Source organism: Lissotriton helveticus, chromosome 1_1 (genome assembly GCF_964261635.1).
Source record: "Lissotriton helveticus chromosome 1_1, aLisHel1.1, whole genome shotgun sequence".
NCBI lineage: Eukaryota > Metazoa > Chordata > Amphibia > Caudata > Salamandridae > Lissotriton > Lissotriton helveticus.
In genome coordinates, this window is record NC_136057.1 from 2,090,945,551 (window position 1) to 2,090,967,427 (window position 21,877).

The window sequence follows — 21,877 nt, forward strand, 5'->3', positions numbered from 1 at the left end:
AAAATATACTGGTCACCTACACGATAAAAGCCGACATGGAGGTATAAGCCACTTTTTCCTAATCTGTGCATAGCAGGGACAAAAAAACATATAATGGCCTAATGATTAATGACTAAGGATACATGCCGGGCACATCGGAGTTACAGTAGCCTTAGTCCATCACCTCTAGTGTAATTCAGGCGTAAAGTTCCATACCTTAATTGTAAGTAAGGTGCACGTGTCTGTGGGGGTTAAATTTCCTCCATGATTGCCTCAACTGACAATGTGCATTTGAACTCTAAACACTTCCCTGTTAGGGTGGCCTGTGCTGTGGCTACATGACAGGAGTCCTGACTGTAAACCCAGAACTTCGTTTTTAAAAGAGGTAGTGTGTCTTTCGTCAGGGATTTGGGGTCTTTCCACGTAGCCTACAGCCCCAATCTCATTAACCAGTACCTTACCGCTCTAAACCACTAGCCCCATACTACTGCTCTATCAAGGTTTTTTACTTCCTCTACAGTTTCTTTTACTGAGATTTGGATTGTGCTGGTCCATATTCTGACCCAAAACACTAGGCATTTCAATTCTGCTATGCATTAAAAACTTCGTAGGCCAAGGTCTAACTGAACCAGTAGGAGTGGGGTACTATTTGGCAGTTTTAGTAATGACCTTATAAATGTATTTTCTGCCAGCTCTAAGCTCTTCGTCTGGTCCAAGCCCCACTGTTCAGCACCATAGAGTGCTGCCCCCAGACATCTAGCTCAATGTATTTCTAGGGCTGGAGAAATAGGGCAATAAACATATTGATTACGTTTTTTGGCCACTGCTGAGTCAACACACTGTAGAGTAATGGTGCTCTTTTGGATTTGGTCAGTCCAGCTTGAGTTGCTATTCAGTCTGACACCTAGGTAGCCGAAAACCTTGACTTGTTCAAGCATGTTTGAGCCCACCTGATTTTCACTTTGGGTGGGGGTTCGAAGCCATGAATTTAGTCTTTGAGCAATTGGTCTCTCGACCAAAGTCAGTGCAGGCTGTTGCAAACCTGATTGTATATTGTGCACGCCCATAGGTGTTTTTGCAATCAGTAGCCTTTTATCTGTGAACAGGAGGGATGGAATTTGTATGCCCACAAAATTAGGAGAATATCCCCCCAGAATTGTACAGCGCTTTAACGAGCCCATTCATGTATAAGGTAAATAGGGTTGGGGTTAAGATGCATCCTTGTCGAACTCCCTTGTGCACTCCTATCTTCCCAGTGAGTTTGCCCCGTTCGCTCCAGCAAATCTGGGCATAGTTATCCTGGTGCATACGTAAGTTGTAGCAGCCCATTTGGCAGACCAAGATCCTGCAGGGCGACCAATAATTTGGTGTGGTTTATGGAGGAACATGCTTGCTTAAGACAAACTCAGCATAGAGATGACCCTGTTTGATAATGACTTCCTTCAAGGTAAGCAGTAAAAAACGGAATAGCTGCTGTAAGGTGCTAGTGGTTTCCTGAAGCCAGCTTGTAGGTGAGACAGTATATTGTTTGCCTCAATACAAGTATTTAGGTGCATCAGGATCAACTTACTAAAAGCTTTCTGAGCAGTATCTATGAAGCTGATTGGTCTGTAATTGGAGGGGTCCCCCTAATCCCCTTTTTTTAAAATCTGGCTGATTTCAGGACCATTCCGAGTACTTGGGATATCCCCTCCTTGCGCTATTTTGTTAAATGTTATGTGAAGTGCAGGACCCCGTATGGTGGATTCTGAACAGTAAAGATCGCCCGGTATCTTGTCTAATCCTTGAGCTTTACCCTTACCCAGGTTGCTGAATGCAGTTACAGTTTTTTCTAGAGTAAAGGAGAATGCTTCTTTTACTACTTTCTCTAGGATAAGGCTTGGATCATGCTTTGCGATCTCAGAGTCCTTGTCGTTGCCCTCCATCACTTTCAGCTGTGTACAGTGCTCCTCCCAAACATATGAACGAATAAAAAAATCCTCTTTTATTACCGGGTGCACTGCTCCTTTGGTTAATAAATGCCAAAATGATTTACTATTTTTCTTTCTTGATGCTTCAGCCAAAGTGCACCATTTCTCGTCCTCCCAACTTCTCTTAGCCTCTATCTGTGCCTTGTTGCAGTCCCTTCAATTAAGGCGGCCTTAGCCTGTTTTCAGTTACCGTTGAACCAGGGCATATCCCTACATCTGTGGGTCATGCTTACTGTCTGTCTAGAGAAACGGCTGTTGATTACCTTAAGGAGATGGGTGAAAGTAGGCATGATAGTTAAGTCATCCCATCCCAAGTTGCTCATGTTAACGAGGGCAGATGCTACCTCAGCATATATGTTAGCTCAGGACTTTTCATCTGAGACTCTGTGGCTCCATTTGATCGATCTATTATCATTTGAAGTGAGTATAGGAGTGACCATTCCGACAGAACTCTTCAGCAAAAAAGGAATGCTGACTAATCCCAGAACCACTGCATTATGATCACTGTCATGACCATATCATGTACTGTGTCTAGATTGATCAATGTGCAATCAAGCCTGCTTGGAGTGTTCACCCTCTTAAATGTAAAGGTAGCTTCTAAATCAGATTGTGTTGGTCTGTTGCAGGCACATACTCCCTGGGTTAAGGTAAAAGCTAGAACTTGCTGTGCCCAACTTTGTACATCTTTTAAGCGGGGTGCCTGCAGTTTTTGCATGAGGTCCTGGACATAGGCCACACACTCATATGTAAAGTTAAACTCTCCAGCTGCAAGAAAAAATTTCTCTCTATCTGAGTTGTAAAAAATTGGTCAAAAGAGCTAATCTGTTAGATTCCTGGTTTTTGTTTTTGAAACAATTATATATATTGATTAGTCTTCTTGAAAACTCGCCTTTTAGAGATATGGGGTCAAAGCCTATTAAATCGATATTTAGTCTAATGACTTTGCAGGCTAGGCTTGTTCTAACCCAAATGAGTAGACATCCGGACGGTCGGCCTGCTGGTGACGGTCTGGCTTGAATGCTAATGTTGGTGTACCGTACTGTACAAATTGGTTCGGTACGCCATGTTCACTGGAACATTAACATACGGCATTCGTCTATTAGATTAGCCCAGTTGGAATCTGACAGTTTGGACCTTAGCCCTGCAATGTTCCAGGAAGTTATTTTTATTTGGTCTTTGAGATTTGGAAACACCTGTAATGTAGGGCACTCAACTTGTTCGTCTGTACGTGGGTTTGAATCGTGTTCTGGATATACATAGCCTTGTGATGGGGTAATTTCCATGTTAAGTGGGGTATTGGCTCCAGGGGATCTGGCCCTCTGGGGATGAACAAGGCTGGATCAACATGAGAAAGGTGCTGCTGTTGATATAACCTTAAGGCACATAGCTCCATGCGCCCCTAGGAAAATTGGTTCCCTTGGGCTGGGCCAAGGTCGACCATGCTAAAGGCTGGAACGGCACTCAACTCATGTAGTCATACAGTAGTATATCCAGAGTAAATCTACTTCGCTTATTGGATTAGACCACAGCATAAAGACTACACTGAATCATCATTCTTCATACAGTTGATTCATTTTGATTCCTGCGCATGCAACACTTGGTAATTAGAGATGAGTATTGTGATAATTCCCTACCTCTCACTCAAGCCCAATTTATTCAAAACAAACCCTACAAATCTTAGCAAATTTCCTTGCTCAGCCTCTTTTGTTATACACTGCATTGTCAGCCAAAATTCACCAGTACATGTTCCTGCTCCAGTCATGGGTGTGCGGCAACTACACCATTTTTGTACAGTTGCTTTATGTACCACAATAACCCTTTTCTGGTGCAATCGCTTTTGTACCTAGTAACATCATTCATTTTTCATATGCCCAAAAGTAGAGAAGGTGCTTTCAGGTCCAGAGGTATTCCGAAGTTTGCTTTCAGTTCCATACACACTCTTCTCCACTATATCTATATAATGATTGGGCAGCTCAATAGCATGTGTATGAAGGTGCCTCTTGACCAACATCCTCTTAAGTGATGCGCAATAGTAGACCTGTATTTATATTTTTCCTGAAGCATCATGTAGTATACTCAGTGGAGAATCTTTAATTGCATTATTCAAAATCCTGAGTGATAGTTTGCTCGGGTACATCAATGGCTTCTTCCACAAACTCTCCTTAGGGCTGCCTATTCCTTGTTCCCTGCTCTTCCTCATGTTCATTAGATCCATCTGTGTGCTCATCTTTATGGTGACATATGCGAGTGATTTTACCTCCTTTCCATCCTGCTTTTAAACAGTCTGTGTGTACTTCAGCTGTGATTCTAGCTGATTCGATTATTGATACTCTATAAATGGCTTGCGAAGGGTATTTAATCCTGCAATAGTAATGTCAGTTACAAACCACATTTTGTACAAATATACCTTAGCAGTACTATGCAAAAAAAACCTCTATTTTGTGAACATGTTTACAATATATCATTACTTTTGTAGACAGTTACCCATGTTAGAGTATATGTAAAATAGCTCAATACCAAATATTAACATTCATTGCAACAGGTGTGTAAATACAGTGCAAAATCACATTACGTGGCCAATTTCAAATATGCAGCAGAACAGGTATAGCCAAAACGTGTTATTTAACACACATTTCAGCTTTCCTTTTCAACCATCCCTCCAAAATTCCCCCACAAGGATCCTTCATCAGCCAACCCTCTTCAACATCTACATGGCCCCGCTCGCAGCCATCGTCAGAGCACATGGCCACAACATCACTTCATATGCAGACGACACCGAACTCATCCACTACCTATCCATCAAACCCAACATCACCCAATGCAACTTTCAAGACGGAATGGAACCTGTCACCATTTGGATGAAGAGCAGCTGCCTTCAACTTAACATGGACAAAACAGAGATACTCATCATGGGCCTACACCCCAACGCCTGGAATGACACCTAGTGACCCCCACCGTCGGGGACCCCACCAGCCCCACAGACCACGCACACAACCTCGGGTTCAACCTGAACTCCGAACTTAAAATGGACCACCAAGTCAACGCCATCACCTCCTCCTGATACCACACCCTCATCCTACTCTGCAAGACCTTCAAGAGGACCCCCCCGAACACAGGAAAACGGTCACTCACACCCTCATCAGTAGCAGACTGGACTACGGCAACCCACTCTACGCCGGTATCAACAAGAACCTTACCTGCAAACTGCAGAACGTCCAGAACACCTCCGCCAGACTTGTCCTCAACCTACCACACCATTGCCACATCAGTCAATACCTACTGACCCTACATTGGCTCCCCGTCGAGAAGAGAATCACTTTCAAGCTTCTTACCCACACACACAAGGCCCTCCACAACGCCGGGCCTGCCAACATGAACCATGCCTTGTGTTCTATGCTCCCCTGCGCTCTCTCCCCTCGGCCCAGCTCTCCCTCACAACTTTAACTCGGATCAAGAAAAGCAGAACAGGAGGGCGCTCCTTCTCCCTCCTCGCTGTCAAGGCGTGGAACTCACTCCCGCTCCTCCTCCGACAGACTGATTCGCTCCCCAAGTTCCTAAAAACCGCAAGACCTGGCTCTTTGATGGAACTCAGCGAACCTACAGGAGCTGCCGAACCCCCCCACCCACTGCCCTCTCCCTCAGTGCCTTGAGACCCGTTCCAGGTGAGTAGTTTGCGCTAAACAAACACCCTGATTGAACGATTGATTGAACTCATCCACACTTTGAAACAAACTATAAATGCAAAAAAAATATTGAAAGCTAGTTACTCATGATACATTTGGGAAGACAAATGGTATTCTCGAAAAGTGGATGTAACAATATATATGAAATCAGGATAAAGAACACCTCTTTAAGCCTTTTAAAAGAACTAAAAACATCTTCAACAGAAGTTGTTAAGTTGAAATGAATGAATACGACTTATTACTCATGATGCTTGATTCCTCAATCACCTCTAATACAGAAGATCATGGCATTCTACTTGAAGAATAAAAAGATGTATGTGCACTATTTGGGATGCAGCTAGCAGTAAAGTTGAATTTCTAAAATTAGTGAAATGCATTTCATTTTATGTGAATTACATTTGGGAAATGTGGAATATTAATGGTATTTAAATTTTAAAATATTGAACTTTTAACTTGTTTTCTAAAGTTTGAATCTAGTTACAATGCAATGAAGCGCTGTACAGGAGACAATGTATGTAGGTGAGAAGAAATACAACTTTTTAGGATGGGGAGGGTGGTGATGGGGACAAAGTGAAAAGGTTTAGAAAGCTGATAGCAGAATGAACGTAAAGCACGAGAGATGGGGGACTGATGAAGTGGGGGCACCTTACATTAAATGGCAGTGGGGGAAACTCCTTCCAGAACTGGAGCAGTGATCTGACCTGCTTGATTTGATTTGTGGAGTTAATCCAATGTTTTGACGCAGAGTAGGTCTCGGTGTGTAATCACTTCTTTTTCTTCTTGCTGTTCCACATTTGCAGCCTGGAGACTGTTCTCCTGGATGTTGTTTGTGGTTTGTTAGAGGTTCTCTTCTTGGTTTCAAATGTATGGAAGGATGTTGGTATTAACAGTCTTGTAAATGATGCAGCTAATGTTGAATATTTTGAGTCAGGCGTGATAATCACTTGTTTGTGCAGTATCAATTGCATGTTTAGAGAAAGGACCACTAAACAAATCTGTTCTCCTTGTTTCTTCTGCAGACGAACCCTGACATTTATGACCTACGTTTCACCCCAGCATACAAAAGCTCTGTAAGTGGTGTTCAAAATAATCTGAAGTTAATATTTGTGATACTTTATGTTAATTTACTTGAATTATGTGTAAGGAGCGATTTCTGCAATGTTAGCACCACGCTGCATATGTCATAAAAAACAGAATGTGTGGTTTTCATGTGGGGACCTAAGCCATCTCTCTCCGTTGAGCACTAAGTGGCACCAGTCAGAAAATTAAGACACACTCGTTAAAATATTAAGTACCTTTTACAGGTCACAGTGTTTTGATATAGTGTGGGAGTTTAACGATAGCTTTGTAGATAGAAATTAAAGAATGTTTAAATCTTGAAGGCACTTGTAGTTCCTTTACTTTGCTTAGCTCAGGTCATACAATAGCAATATTCATGCTTTAGCTGCTGCTTGTATGTGGAAAGAAGACCTTCGAACACATCCATGGCTGCCATACCTCAATCCAAGATATCTTTAGGAGGAGGACAGAAAGATCAGTAAAATAATGTTTGATAGAAACAGAGAAATACATGACCATCGAGCTCACTCGTGAGGGTTTAGTTAGACCTGAGATCTCTAAGGATCAGTCAGGCCTGCAAATATATTTTAAAGTTGACTTTTAAAAGTTATTGCCATGATTATCATTTATGTAAACTGCATTTAAATTGTGAATTTCTATAAACTATTTTCCATTGATCCAGAATCCTAGGAAGAGAGCCTCAGGACACAGAGCTTCTTCCCAGTCCAGCTCCAGCTCTTCAAGCAGCAGCAGTAGCAGCGCCTCCAATGCCAGAAGATCTCAGAGGGTAGGTGCCCCATGAAAATAGATCACTATTACATTATCCCCTCATGTTGGACATCTTGGGAGGGCTCCTTTTCAGATTCTGCAAATTAACAAATTACGTTAAGCCAACTCTGAGGAAGTGGAGATGGAACGCTGGGCACCTTGGGGGATGGATGGATCACGAAAACAGGACTTTGGGTGCCATCCAAACTATTGAAAAAATGCTGTATTTCAAGGAAATGCCCACATTTCTAGAAGCAAACAAGTTTTATGATTACAAATATTCACAACATACTGCTTTGAAACTCGATTTATCTGCTGTGACCATCAAACTAGGAAATTCTGTACCACTCTACCACTGAAAAGTGCATACTCTCAATTTATTTTAAAGTATAAGTTCAAAAAGGTTCCATAAAAATGTGTTTTCACGAATTTGGATTGCTTTCTGCCTTGGTGAAACTGAATTGTGTTACATGAAAACCGATCTGTTGATTGGTTAACTTTGTCTAATGTCAACCATGTACATATGATCTTATGTTATTTCCTTTTGCTTTGAAGCGGTTCCGTCATCGCTGATTTCGCGTTCGTTTGAGCGGGCGGGGCCATGACGGAACCGCTCCGTCATGAGCACAGCTCAACCGAGGCTGGTGACTGAGCGGTTCCGTCACCAGCATGGGCGTGCCGCGCCTCCCCCCCCTCTTAGCGCTGCGGCGGAATAGCCGCCGCAGCGAAGGTTTTAATGTTCTGTACATATTCCAAAGCATGCATATGTGGTTCATAAGTGACAAACAAAATATCATCATGAGTGGAATGCTTGAATTAATTTCAGCCATTGCTTATTTCTCTAGCTGCTATCCAAGTCTAGACAGAGACCAGTCATATGCACATCACACTGGGGTCCTGCTCCAGTAGATATAGGCCACTCTGAGCTACAATGCCAGGTCCCATACAGTTGAGGATACCGGCATCCTTAAACATGTTACAAGCTATGTGTGACGTCAGTCCAATAACACAGTTGTTTGGGAACTTATGCCTGGGTTTCCCCATTGCACTTAGGGTGTCTCTTAGTTTCTGCCTTGTCTGGTGTAGCACGTTGAGAAGAAAACTATTGTTTATTACGAGGCCGAGTTCATTACAAGTGATACATTCAAGTAAGGCACTTATCACTCTTTATTTTTCCTGTAAACCATCTTGACAATGCATAGTGCTGTCTACAACAAACTCATGTAGAAGATATCTTCATGTTCTGTATGAAAAATTTGAGGAATCCAAGCAATAATTCCCTCTGCAACTCAGGAGAAGAAGTCTTTATGTTGCCTAAAATAAACTTGAGATGAGATGTTTGTTTCTATGATAAACAGCCACTGGTGTCAAATGGTAAATCTGCTGATTATCGCTGATGCAAAGTGTGTCGTATGAAACGTTAATGAAGATCATTTGGAAAAAAGCAATTTTTTCAATGATAAACAGGCTACCATGTGTTTTCTTCAGCAAATCAGAGAAAGTGCAACTGTTGTCTTAAATAAATTAGAATAATCTAGATGAAACGTCAGTGTCCCCTACTAGAGACTGTGGGGCACATTAGCAAGAACCTCGTTCAAATTATCGCCGTTTTGCTGCAGGAAACTGCTGCTAAAATGGCGATAATGGGTTTGCTAATATGCGTTATAGAATTCCAATAGAAGTCCAGGTTATTGGAATTCTTAAACGCATATTAGCAAGCCCATTATCACAGTTTTAGCGGCAGGAAACTGCAGCTAAAACAGCGATAATTTTAACGAGGTCCTTGCTAATATGCCCCATAGTTTATGAATTATTTACTAACAACAAGTGCATCAGGCTTCATGCTTCTTGATTGTCTCTGGGTCGAAAAAGCTTGCCATCACTAAAGGCAGAGGCTTAGAAGAGAGATCTTTTCAGAGTCCCACAGATGGTGGTGAAGATTCTAAAGACTGTGCAATTGCAATTTGGAAAGCACAGAATATGTTTCCTATGATGGACTGTGAAAGTCGAGGCATTATGGATTCTCGGGGCTCTGCTGTACAGCATAAGTACAACCAGTTGCGTTATACACAACCTGGCCGAGCAATTTTTTGCAATTCAAATCTATGGAAACCAAAAATATTTGCACACGGCCCTTTTTTCTTATTATATAGCAAGGTTATCCTCTGAGCAGAGTGCCCCATGTTTAATTGTGCAAGGGTGTTATCTGAACAAACATCCACTTTAGAAAGTGCCTGTGCATCCCTCCTGACAATAGAACTGGTGTAGAGTTTTCAGGTCTCCATTGTAATAGCTGTTTTCCACTTTTTTCACATACCTCTAGCCTGCATTTATGGGAGACAACAAGCCCCCAGTGTTGGCAGTTACTGCTCAAGCGGTGAGAAATGACAACAAGAAACAAGGATACCAGGTGATCGTATACGCCGACTACCACGCCTCCAAGCCCCAGATCCAGGCCTATGCTGTGGAAATCGCCGGCTCCAGTAGATGGCGGGCTTGTGCAAATGCGGTTGTTGTCAATTCTCATGAAGCACAGGTGAGGCCAGGCGAGCAGACGGCACAGGGAAAGTAACATCTTCTCTGTATATAATACATCAAATTAATATATGTAATTTTTTACATTATGATTAGGCCTACCTGAAATGGGGTCAGAATTGCAAGGACTACAAAATTGCCGCAACGGCTCAAACTGGTCACTTTGGCAGTCAACCGGGCTTGAGGCTGAAGGTGGAGTGGCCCAAAATTCCATCAAAACTGAAATCGGCTGGAAAATGGTAATATTTCTACATTACGTAAGAATTAACTGATTGTACATGTTCAGGCAAAGAAAGAAATTCTATATTCTGAGGTAGGCACCAACAGGTGATTTCCCCTTGTGACTTACACATTAGCACTATAGAAGGTCTCAATTCAAGCTGTAGTTAAAAATAGTGTTAAGCAGGTTGGTAGGTCTTCGGAGTCCTGAAAATAAAAATGGGTATTCAAAATGTTTTATGTTGAAGTACTTCAGAATAGACATCTTACATCATATTCATCCTCAAAGTTCAAAATGTACCCAACATACGACACAAATAACCAGATGCCTAGACATTTGCTCCTTGATGTTAGTCTCCACTAACCTGTACTAGCACTGCAGCTTTACCTGAAGGTCATCTTCGAATTTATTTAGACTTTTTTCTCTTGAGTAGTTTTTCAATGATGGTCATTTAACAGTCTTTGTAAAAAAAAAATCCTGTTTCCACTTTTAACTTAACCTGGTGCATGTACCTCATTCCGCTGACAAGTCATTCCATTTCTATCCCAATATTCAAAAGAAGGCATGCTTTGTAACATAAAAAAATCATTCAATTCTCTCAGCATGCATTTATAGGCCTATACTATAATCCTTAACTTCTAATCAATCCAACATTTTAGCGTATTTTAATTTAGTTGCATAACATACTTAAAATATTTTCACAAGTTCAATAAATATGTGTTTGTCTCATGCGGTGCTAGGAAAGAACAAATGCTACAATTTTTTTGAATTTTTCAATAACAGGCTTGCAGTCAGGATTGGGTACTTCTTCTAATGGGAGAGAGGCACAAATAACTGAAACAGTTACAAACATTTAGGCGGCATTTAGAGTCTGCCGGCATGCTGCAGCCTCCATCAACCAATAGATGCATCTCTACCCACTACTTGAAGTACCTGTGCCCTGCAGAAATGGGAGGCTGCAAGGTTTCCACTGGTAGAACCTTAGCTGGCTCTTCTGAGGGAAACCCTTGAATGGGGGTCCATTAGTCATGGGACCACAGGCCCATAGTGGGCAATTGCTCCATGCTATTTAGGGTGGTGTGACTGTCACTCTTATTGAAAATCGCATAGTGACTCACACACTACATGTCTGAGGCATTATTTTGTTGTTGTGGAACAAACTTCCACTTCGGGAGTTTGTTCTTGTAGCAGCCATATCAAACATGGTGCTCACACATCAGATATTCAGTGCCTTTGACGAAGCCTCCTCAGCAGCGCCTTCACGCAGAGCACAGAAATCCGTGTCTGGCAGGTTGTGATGGCTGCATCTGCTCTGGGGTGTCCTCTTCTAGGACTGTGGAGGACAGAGCCTCTGCTGACCTGGTGGGATGGCAGGCCACACTCTAAACTCTAAAGCAATGCCCAGGAATGATCTAACTCTACACTCTAAAGGAATCCCATGGGATGATCTAACTCACCAGTGATGGCACTGACGTAATCAATGCCGAAGGGCTGATGAAGTGATTGCCAATGCCTACAATAGGACAGAACATGCACTTGAATGATGGAAGGAAAGACTCCAATTTGAAATATACAGTATGCAAAATCTCAACTGATCGTAAATGACTCCCTACAAATAGATCAACTATTTTTACATTCCTAAACCAAGCCAAACTCACCCATTAAGGAGCATGATTAGCTACTTAAACAAATGCTACAATGCAGATCACTGTATTTATGGAAACATTACCACCTAATTTTATACTTCATCTAAATGAGTAAATCAGCATCATATATTACTGTTGTTTCAATTATGCAGGGCTGCACAGTTTGTCCCAGGAGCTGCACTCATGGCTGGGTTCTCTGAAAAGATGCAGAAAAATCCCTCTAAGAAAGCAACAGTGGTCCTCTCACTAAGCTCTCCAAGATCCATTGATGCAGTTATGCAGGTTCCAAAGGTAAATATTACAGCTACTGACAGTAACACATTTCTAACCATGTAAAGGGTGGATCCATCGATATGTAATGCCTTTTTCTGATTACTTTGCAGCTCACACTTTATTACAGATCCATTCAGCTTCCATTTGCGATCCCTGCTGCTCACCCTACACAGATCTCATCCCTTCAGTCCCCCAGCTGGAATATTTTTACTGAAGCCCCTGAGTACCTGCTGGACAACCTAAGAGGTAAACACCTGGGAGCACTTATATCTAACTATTCCTTTGCTCTCGAATGTCAATTACATTTTCTTTTAAGGCCACACATGCTGTTTGTGTGGAATTTAATTAATATCAGAACATGGCACACATTTGTGTAAAAAAAAACTAAAAATATAAAAGTGCAAACATTTGAATATATACTTGTCCTCCTAATTACAATAAATAGTTTGCGGAATATTATAAAATCACCGAGCACACGTCCCAATAAAAACTGGTACTACATCATACTTTCAATGTAATATACGTGTCTAAACTTTTAAACGCTCAAATAACAGGCACTCTAATAATATGTATTCATACCATGGGCAAGGCATGAGCATTGAAATTGGGAATACATATAGGATTTTAACGAGGCATGTTGCAATCCATGCAACCATGACTTTGCCATTGCAAAATAAAGGAGTATTCATGACGAAGAAAATGTGCACTCATTTACCTGATGTGAACATAAATAAAATCAGGTTTTTACAATTAGGCACTTGGTGTTGATGATAGGGCAAAATATTTAAACACGGATGCCAGTTAGTAGTAGCAGCAGCTATCCTTGGCTTTCCCTTTGGTAACTTTGATCTCAGGCATCATGAGGTCAGAGGCAGTAATATTACAAAGGTTAATTTCTTTCATTTCCACTCCTAGCATTTCCTCATCACTAACAAAGATGCATCTGATGAGCTACATTTGAGAAAGGGGCCAATGCAGCAACATCCACCTTTAAAAAAGTGTCCTGTCACTTCCAGTGACCAGTACGTTGTTGATAACCAATATCCTGTTTGTAGCGTTTCTATTTTTCTCACTGTAGGGTGTACAAACATAAATATTTGAGTTCTTGTTTATAATTTCTTAGGTCGCTGCACGGTTTCCAAGGACACAATCACCACCTTTAATGATGTTGCTTTTAACTACTCGATGCCCCGAAGCTGCTACCATGTCCTGGTCCAAGACTGTAGTCCTGATCTGAACTTCCTGGTGATGGTGAAGAAAGTGGAAGAGTCTTCCGAGCAAAAGGCCATCAATGTCAAACTTGGCAGCTAGTGAGTATTTTCAGTCTAACAAGCCGAATGTTCAAAAGTGTGTATCCGTGGTGTTACCCTTAGATGTTAATCTCTCAAAACCAGTAGAAATGTGTTCCTTGTGTGTTTTATTCTATGACATGGTTGTCTAATGATTTTTATGCTTTATCGGATTCTAGAGGTGGTCAGGGCAATATCTTGCATCTCGGTGAGCTACAAACATATGACAATAGCTATAAAAAGGACTAAAAAATGATGCAGAATATCTTACAGTGGATCATCTGGCTAGTAAGAATCCAGTTGATCCCTGTGGTACCCTGTGCCAATCATACTGTTTGATATTTCTGACTAAGAAAAAACTGTAACCAATTAAGCTCACTCCCCTCCAAGCCATCTCTGATGATATGATTGAGTAGGATAACATGATAAACCATATCAAATGCTACAGATCTAAGTTAATTTGTAGGTCAATTAAAATAGATAACAGAACAGATTCAGTATTATGTGGTGTGTGAATGACAGTTTGCGAATCATCTAGAAATGTTGTCTCTTGTAAATGAGTACATAGAATACTTCCCACACATTTTCAGTGGTTTGGGGAATAATTGGTAAAAGTGAAATAGGATGATACTCTTTATGTCTTATGAGTCACTGTCTTTTTTTAACATTGTAACAACAGTTTCTTCTTTAAGGGTGCTAGGAACTAATCCTTGTTCAAGTGGAGAATTAAACCAAACAAGCAAAGGGTCAGATTTCGTGCTGGGTAATTGAAGGACAAGGTTCCAATGGGGTGCCTGAGTTTACTTTGGCAATCATAGAGAGTAGGTCTTCCCTAGTCAACTGGACTGAAGAAGATACGTTTCACAACTGAATTTTATAAATATCTAGGCCAAAGTTGACAAATTTTCCAAAAATATGAGGTGAGTTGCTCGCAGAACACTTGTGCTGGTATCATGCAAGATGTTATTGTGGAAGTGTCAGAGAGCTCCTGAGAATCAAAAAGATGAATTTCTGCTTGGTTGCAGAGACACTGATTACAAAGAAAAAAGCAATTTTGTCTGACCCAAACAAATGTGCTATTTGTATGCAGATAGCCCTTTTCTAAACTCTCTGTAACCTTTAACATGATCACTGAATGATGCCCCCATTTGCATTGTAGCCAGCTGAGTTTGAATTTGACCTGTGCTAAATCATGGGAGTACTATAGAGCAGAAACTCATTTAGAAGTCAAAGGGGCATGGTTATCAAATGCCATCATTAACCACTTTGAGAAAGCAGACATTGATACTAAGCTGAATTCTGTTTTTTTTAAACTAGTCTCACCAAAGGACTTGGCAATATCAGTTAATATTGCTCTGTTCACTGCAAGAGATCCTAATAGTATAAGAAGTCTGTGTTTCCTCGGGTAACGATAATCAGATTTAATAAAAATGATGGTCATATAGGGAGAGGGAAGGACAGAAGGTTTACCTAATGACAATTAATGATTGGACATGTTCTAACGCATTTCCTTCCACACGTGTGGGTACAGGTATTGATTGTATTAGTTGCCCTTTGCCTCTCACCTTATCTTTCTGTAACCTGAGTGCTCTGTATTGGGTTATTACGGCAGTGATGATGCAACACCAGACAAAATGTGATCAGCTTGTCTCTACTGGGAACATTTTCAGATTTTGTATTGTTATGTCCAATTGCCATTTAAAACACAACTTTTATATATATAAAAAGCTACTTTGAACAACGTTCATATCCAGTAATATTTGTTTTGTGGAACATAGAGTGAAGGGGCTTGGTTCAATGGGCAGCAAAGGTCTATAATACTTTTTACTCGCAGGATGTTTTTTGTTGGTCTATTTCCAACAACTTGGTTTCAGGCATAGACTCCAAGAGGAGTTGTCCAGTTTGCTAATTGGTTTTCCCAGTTAGTGAAAAATGGCTATTGGCCAGTAATTTTGCCAGTGAGCAATTTAGTAGAATAGAAGCATCCCTATTCTGAATTTGGCCATTTAAAAACAAATCATACGACACCATATTAATTAACTGAGGGATCTAGCATATGTAACACGCAGCATGGATTTCTGCAGTAATTAAAATCATGGTAAAACACGGACTCTTGCTAATTGACCAGTCCTATCCCAAAATGCAACTGATGTCAAATTAAGGGAAATGAGATAACAATAGAAATACAAGCTATAAGATGGGAGGTGGCCCATCATGCTGACCCAATCTGCTGACTACCCCGAGCCAGAGAACAGGCATGTGGTATGGGCAGTGGGTAAAGCCCATTTTCTGGGTGGAAAATTAGAATTACGACTCTCGCTTGTCGAATCAGATGGTGCAATGTTTTTTCTTAGGAACGTGCACCATGCAGAAGGGATTTCTTGATTTGCGTTAAGTATGTGTCAGGGAAATTCTTGAATTACACCACCTGACCATGTAAGTGTTTATGCAGTGAAACATTTTTGGTTTTACAGGAAGGGCCTTCTTTTATTCCAAAGTGCAAGCCTATCAAACAAACAGAGCAAAGTGTTATAAGCGCTAGGCCACACACTTACCATAACAAAGCATGTGATTTTGCATTGGAAGTAAAAGATATTACAAACATACATATAATCTGTTCTTCTTTTTCAGCGATATTGACATGTATCCATCTGCTGACTCCCTGAAGCTGACGGTAAATGGCATTGAAGTCAACAGGCTGCCATATGAATCACATTCTGGTAGGTGACAGAGTTGTATTGGATGCATCAATAATCAAACAATCAATTTCATCACAACTGAAATGAGGACCCATTTTAGGGTCAGTGGCAGGGGTCTACCAGGTTACAGCTGATAAGTTAGTATAACTCATTTGCTTCTATTATGAGATGAAGCCAGCAGTTGATGCTGCGGTATCTTCAATATCAGCATCAGGGGATAATGCTCAGTTAAGAGTCCTGTAGTTTTTCATTGTCCTTCTATGTGTAAATGAATTCAGACTCTTCTCTGGCCCGTTCTCCTGCACTCCCCTGCTCTCCCTGTCCTTTCGTTTGACTATATTGTCTTCCCTTGCTGGTCACCAATTCTCTCTATGGTTTCAAATTGTATAAAGTGGTCAAAAATGTCACTCTAGTTCTGTAACACACGTAAAAAGATTTGTGGTGCAGATTGGATTGGTTGTTGGTCCTACAATGAGTAAATCATGTACATGCTTGTCTTTCTCTTGAATCGATTCACAAAGACCACCTTTAAAAATACAGGAATCTACTCCTATGTTTTAGCAGATTTTTGACTTTTTGTGTTGCTTAACCATTATAAGCCAAAATCCTGGGAATCCATGGCAGTCATACTATTCCAAGAGCACCACTACTCCCAAAACTGTACTTATTTGAGTTTTCAACGCTCATAAAATGTGCATGAGTAAACATGAGCATTTTTGAAATTTTTCTCTGGAAGGAAGGTTTTCCCCTTTGTGTAAGCCCCGTGTTCTACCCTTTATGCTTACATTAAATATGGGAGTGTTACTTTTGTTCTCTTATACCGAAAAGGTATTTGCTCATACCAGTGACATGAGTAGTGTTATGTATATTTCCAGGATGGGAATCCAATTTCAAAATGTTCATCGCACTTTGTGCTTTCATAATTCACAAAAATTACACACAACTCCCAGGTTTCCCAAAGTAACTATGTTTATCTGACAAGTAGCTAAATCAATAGTTACATGTCTGAGATGTATTAATTTCAGCCTTTTCTACAAGCTTCGAAAAATCTTAACTTGAATTGATCACGTGAAGTTAATTATCGCATTTTAAAGATTTTGAATGCTGACTTTTTGTGGCAACACTGGTTGATCTTAAGCAGATAATTTGATCCTAAAACTGTATTTGAATTTACTCAAGGATACATAGATGCCACCTTCTGACTTGATGACATGTGAATCATGTTTCCTTGCAATTTTGTAGGTTTGCTGAAATGGGATTTAAAGTATCACCAGGAGGGAAATCAAATATACACGTGGTAATGGTACCACAATATTACGTTTTGAAAGCTGACATGCACACATATGGAGACCAGCATATTAACTATTAGAATATATTGAAGATAAGTAGGCATAGGCCTGCATTGATTTACTATACTTAACTCTAAAGGTAATACCACAAAAATACACACTCACACACGCACACACTCACACAGACACACACACACACACACACACACCGTTATATACCTGCTTACACAATATTCTGGTTGTCAATTTCTTAACACAATATTTGTACATTTCAATATTTCTGTAATCAATATTCTGACACACAAGCACAAATATATTTTCCCTTTATTATTGAGTCAGACCTAAAGTGGAATTGATAAGCCTTTATTGTTAGTCGATAAAGTGTGATGATTTGGCATAGAACAGGCCTGTAATTATTTGAAAAATGTTCTCTAGAGATTGCACTTTCCTAGGAAATAAATTAAAGGGCCCCCTCCTGCATAGTATGCATGTTTATATGCATACTTGTTGCATTCTAAATAGATGTTTCAAATTAAAACTATATGTACAGCTCCAATTTATTAAGAGATAAATCTCTTTCTCTTCTTGGATCTATCTCTAGCACTTTTTTTATCTCTGCTGCATGTGTTCTACAATATATTCTGAAGTTCTTTGTTCATTTAAAATTCAACCACAGTACACTTCTTTTGATTCCAGAACTGCATTTGAAGATTGAAAAGGAGACTGATGGGCTGATCCTCCTCGCACCGGACTTTGGCATTGAGAAGCTTCACTACAATGGAGTCACATGCCAGGTATTCTGATGTATTTCACTCACTGCATGGTTGGCCGTTATGACAAGATTACATAGATTTACATCAGAGGTCTCTTTATTTCTTTATCATAAAGGTTACACCAGCTTTGTGGATGAAGGGCAAGACATGTGGAGTTTGTGGCCACCATGACGATGAGCGGGAACAGGAATATCAGATGCCAGATGGATATGTTGCTAAAGATGAGGGGAGTTTTGTCCGGTCATGGATTACAGAGGAATCATGTTCTGTTTAACAGTGAACAAAGGTTCTGAACTGGTGAGTTGACACAACGGATTCATTTGAGGAATGCAATAACTCTAGCAGAGTGGCCATCATTTTATTGGAACCAAGTCTACCATATAGATTGGCAGAGAGGCCCATGCATCCAATAAAACATTTCCTCTCTCAATTAGTTTTCCCACATTTAGCTTCCTGGTATTCCTAGTCATTACTGAATATTATAACTTGATATGTAAGCCCATTTCATTTTGTCTCCATTTCCAAATAGTATCTAGAATGTCAAATTATGAACATGATTTGTTTAATGGTAGGATGAATATCACAATTTAACTTGTAGCACAAATGTTTGCATGTTTCTTAATCATTTTGCTTAAGACTGTCAAGGAGTAGCAGGGTTGTGCTGCAATGGAAAGTAGGTTGTTTCTACCCAATACACACTCCATGCACAAACGTTACTACACATACACACACATAAACACACCCACACATAAATACCTGCATCTTCTATTTGCTAAAGAGATGAAATATGACACTAAAAGTGGTTCCAAAAAATTTCAAATTTCAAAACTATTAGATGATATTGTCTGTGAAGTACAAAGCGTTTAACAGTCATATCTCCTCAGATTCAACATTTGCGACATGGTATTCCGAATGGATACCAGTTCCATTTTTGGAACAAATGTGTTTAGGGCTCCCCTTCAATGCCAATTTGATATCATATGAATCAACATTTTGCCAACCCCCCACATTGGCATGGTAGCCCTTCACAAAAACAAAGTGGTCCAATTTGGAACTCTACTAAAAATCAAACAGATAAATCAAACTCATCTTTTTAAATGCATCCCCATTTTCTTTAGGGAAAACAGCTGTATTATAAAATAGATATTTTATTGAAAAGCAATAACAGATATGGTGATTTGTTGACCCCAGCAGGCCACCATCCTTGTGATGGCCTCCAATTGGAATGAGTTGCAATTTGCAACTTACCTGATGAATATTAATGAAGTAGGTTGAATTGCGACCCACTCTGACTCTGAATTTTCCAACTAGACCCAATGATACATAGATCAGTTCAGAAAAGTAATTACTGGACACAAAATTAGTGATTTCAAACTGAGACCTGTATTTTGCAACAAGCAAATACAATATTGGTCCTATGATTCCTCCTCACCTTGGGTTTTCCCTCTTAACTTTTTTCCATCACTTAGCCTGCCCTTCACTATGCCTGTTTACGAGATATTCATCCATATAGTAATTGATCACACCCATGAGACAGAGAACCAATTATGCCACAGCACAGAGAAGCAAGTGACTCAGGAAGGTTGTTGACGTGTTTCAGCTTTGTCTCAGAGATGTACCTTGAGTCCCCTGTTGGTGACGTTATATGAGTTAGGCCCAGGTGATCCTAAGGAGCTGATATGTTCCCCAATGCAGAGAGTGTTAAGGTAATTTGACTGAAATAAGTACCCAAATATGGGTCAGATGAAGGGGTATGGCTGATATCCTGTATGACGGATTGATAAAATGATGCCCTTTGGAAAAAGCCAATGGACCTAGAAACTTACGTATTGTTCTGCTTGTGATTAACCTACCCTGCAATTGAGTGGACAGGAGGGTGGGGGTGCAAATCAAATTCCAGTCTTATTTGGTCTATACTCCTACAAATGTTGTGCTATTGGAAAATATAATCTTGCAAATGCAGCCTTTACTGACTATAAAGTGGGGTTTACTTATGTAAATGTAAATGTACAGGAATTTATATAGCGCAAATCACCGAGCGGTTTCTAAGCGCTTGCTTAGGGAACCCGTCCTGGTATTCCCCTGTGAGATAACCCGGCAGGGTATCCGCAAGGTGAAAGCCAGGCATCCCGCCGCGAGGGGCCGTTGTGGAGATTAAGCAAGCTATTGCCCAGAGTCGCAGAGTGAGAACCAGTGAATCGAGTAGGCACCGGAGCGAGAATTGTCGAGTCCATGGACATTTTAGGACTCAAGCCCCGCTGAGCCGGGAATTGAACCCTGGTCCCGGGCTGACCTCTGCTTCCAGGTCTGCCTCCTCTACCCAGTGAGCCACACTTCTCCAATCTCTACCCAGTGAGCCACACTTCTCCACATGATTTAGATTAAAACAGTTTTTAATAGAATTTATAGAAATAGAAGTCTGCAACCAAAGAAGTATAAGAGCCTCTCTTATAATACTATATTTACAAGACAACTTGTCTTGTAATACCACATATTTCCCCATACAAATTTTGCAAGGCAAACCCTACTGTAAATTGTGTGAGGAAAACACAATTTGGTCTTAGTTTCGCAGCTTGTAGAATGAGAACAGGGCACTGGAAGATAATATGGCATCCAGTAAAAATTGCATCCTGTGGTAATGCCTGAACGTATTCTGCCAATTATCTGGGAGCTTACTGCTAAAAAAAACTACTTATACTCATATATGTTCCGCCACTAACAACATATGTATCTGCATTTGTTTGTGTGCATTTATTGATGCCTAGTACAGTCAACACTTTCAGGGCCTCAGCATAAACCTGGCTGTTGCATGTTGATAACTTTCACTCTTTTTGTACAGATTCTACTCTGAACTCTGCTGAAAGTCTAAAGTGGGCAAGAAGTGAAGATTTTAATGACACAACATGATGCTGATTTGAAGAACTACAAAGCACTCCGCAGAACAACCACTCAGAGGATGAGATTTCCACATCAACCTTTCACCAGTGTGTCATTTTAAATGATTCTAAATCTAAATTGACCCATGATTTGCTATTCCAACTATAAAATGATAAATTCCATATAAATATATTATTTCCAAATAAACATTTCTTTCATTCAAAAAGAAGCACAGGCGTCATTGTTTCATTTCAGTTAGCAAGTCATTAAGGTGTAAACATAAATGTACCTTTTTGTCCAAAGAATTAAGATTGGATCAATTATTTTGCAGTTGCACTGGAGTTAGGGGTGCAGCACCTGATGCAGTCCAAAAAAGAAAGGTCAGTAAAATAATGGAATATAAAGAGGACGCTTTAAAATGGTTTATTTTTCCTTTCAGAATTTCATCTATTTTTAAATACATATGGTTAAATGCCAAGCACACTTTCCTTTCACTAATAATTCATCGATAAAACAATACCTGTTTGGTTTCTTTTTGGCTGTGTAGGACCTTCATTTGGTAACCTGAAACCAAGTAATGCTTAACTAAAAATCAGGAGACTGGAAATGAACGTTCTAAAATTGTTCTAAAACACACAAAAGTTTGGCTCTTACTAGACATTAAGCATATTGAAAAATATATCACCTTAATGAGACCTACAAATGAGATATTTCCTGTAGTTGTTTGTGTTAGATACCCTACATTTTAGAAGCTTGAACACAAACCACGTACAATAGTTGTGCAAAATGATATGTATACAAGCCTACATTTTAAAAA

General features: G+C 40.2%; 1 pseudogene across 1 annotated transcript in view; it reads left to right on the forward strand.

Annotated features, from left to right (window-relative positions):
* LOC144756170 (vitellogenin-A2-like) overlaps nt 1-21,289 on the forward strand; it is a 59,884-nt pseudogene extending 38,595 nt beyond the window's left edge. The window contains exons 24-34 of the transcript XR_013595094.1: nt 6,652-6,702; nt 7,374-7,478; nt 9,783-9,995; nt 10,091-10,233; nt 12,013-12,151; nt 12,244-12,379; nt 13,257-13,443; nt 16,054-16,142; nt 18,107-18,204; nt 18,299-18,480; nt 21,023-21,289. The product of XR_013595094.1 is annotated as a vitellogenin-A2-like (transcript). The remainder of the gene's footprint in view (nt 1-6,651; nt 6,703-7,373; nt 7,479-9,782; nt 9,996-10,090; nt 10,234-12,012; nt 12,152-12,243; nt 12,380-13,256; nt 13,444-16,053; nt 16,143-18,106; nt 18,205-18,298; nt 18,481-21,022) is intronic.
* The last annotated feature ends 588 nt before the right edge of the window (nt 21,290-21,877 follow it).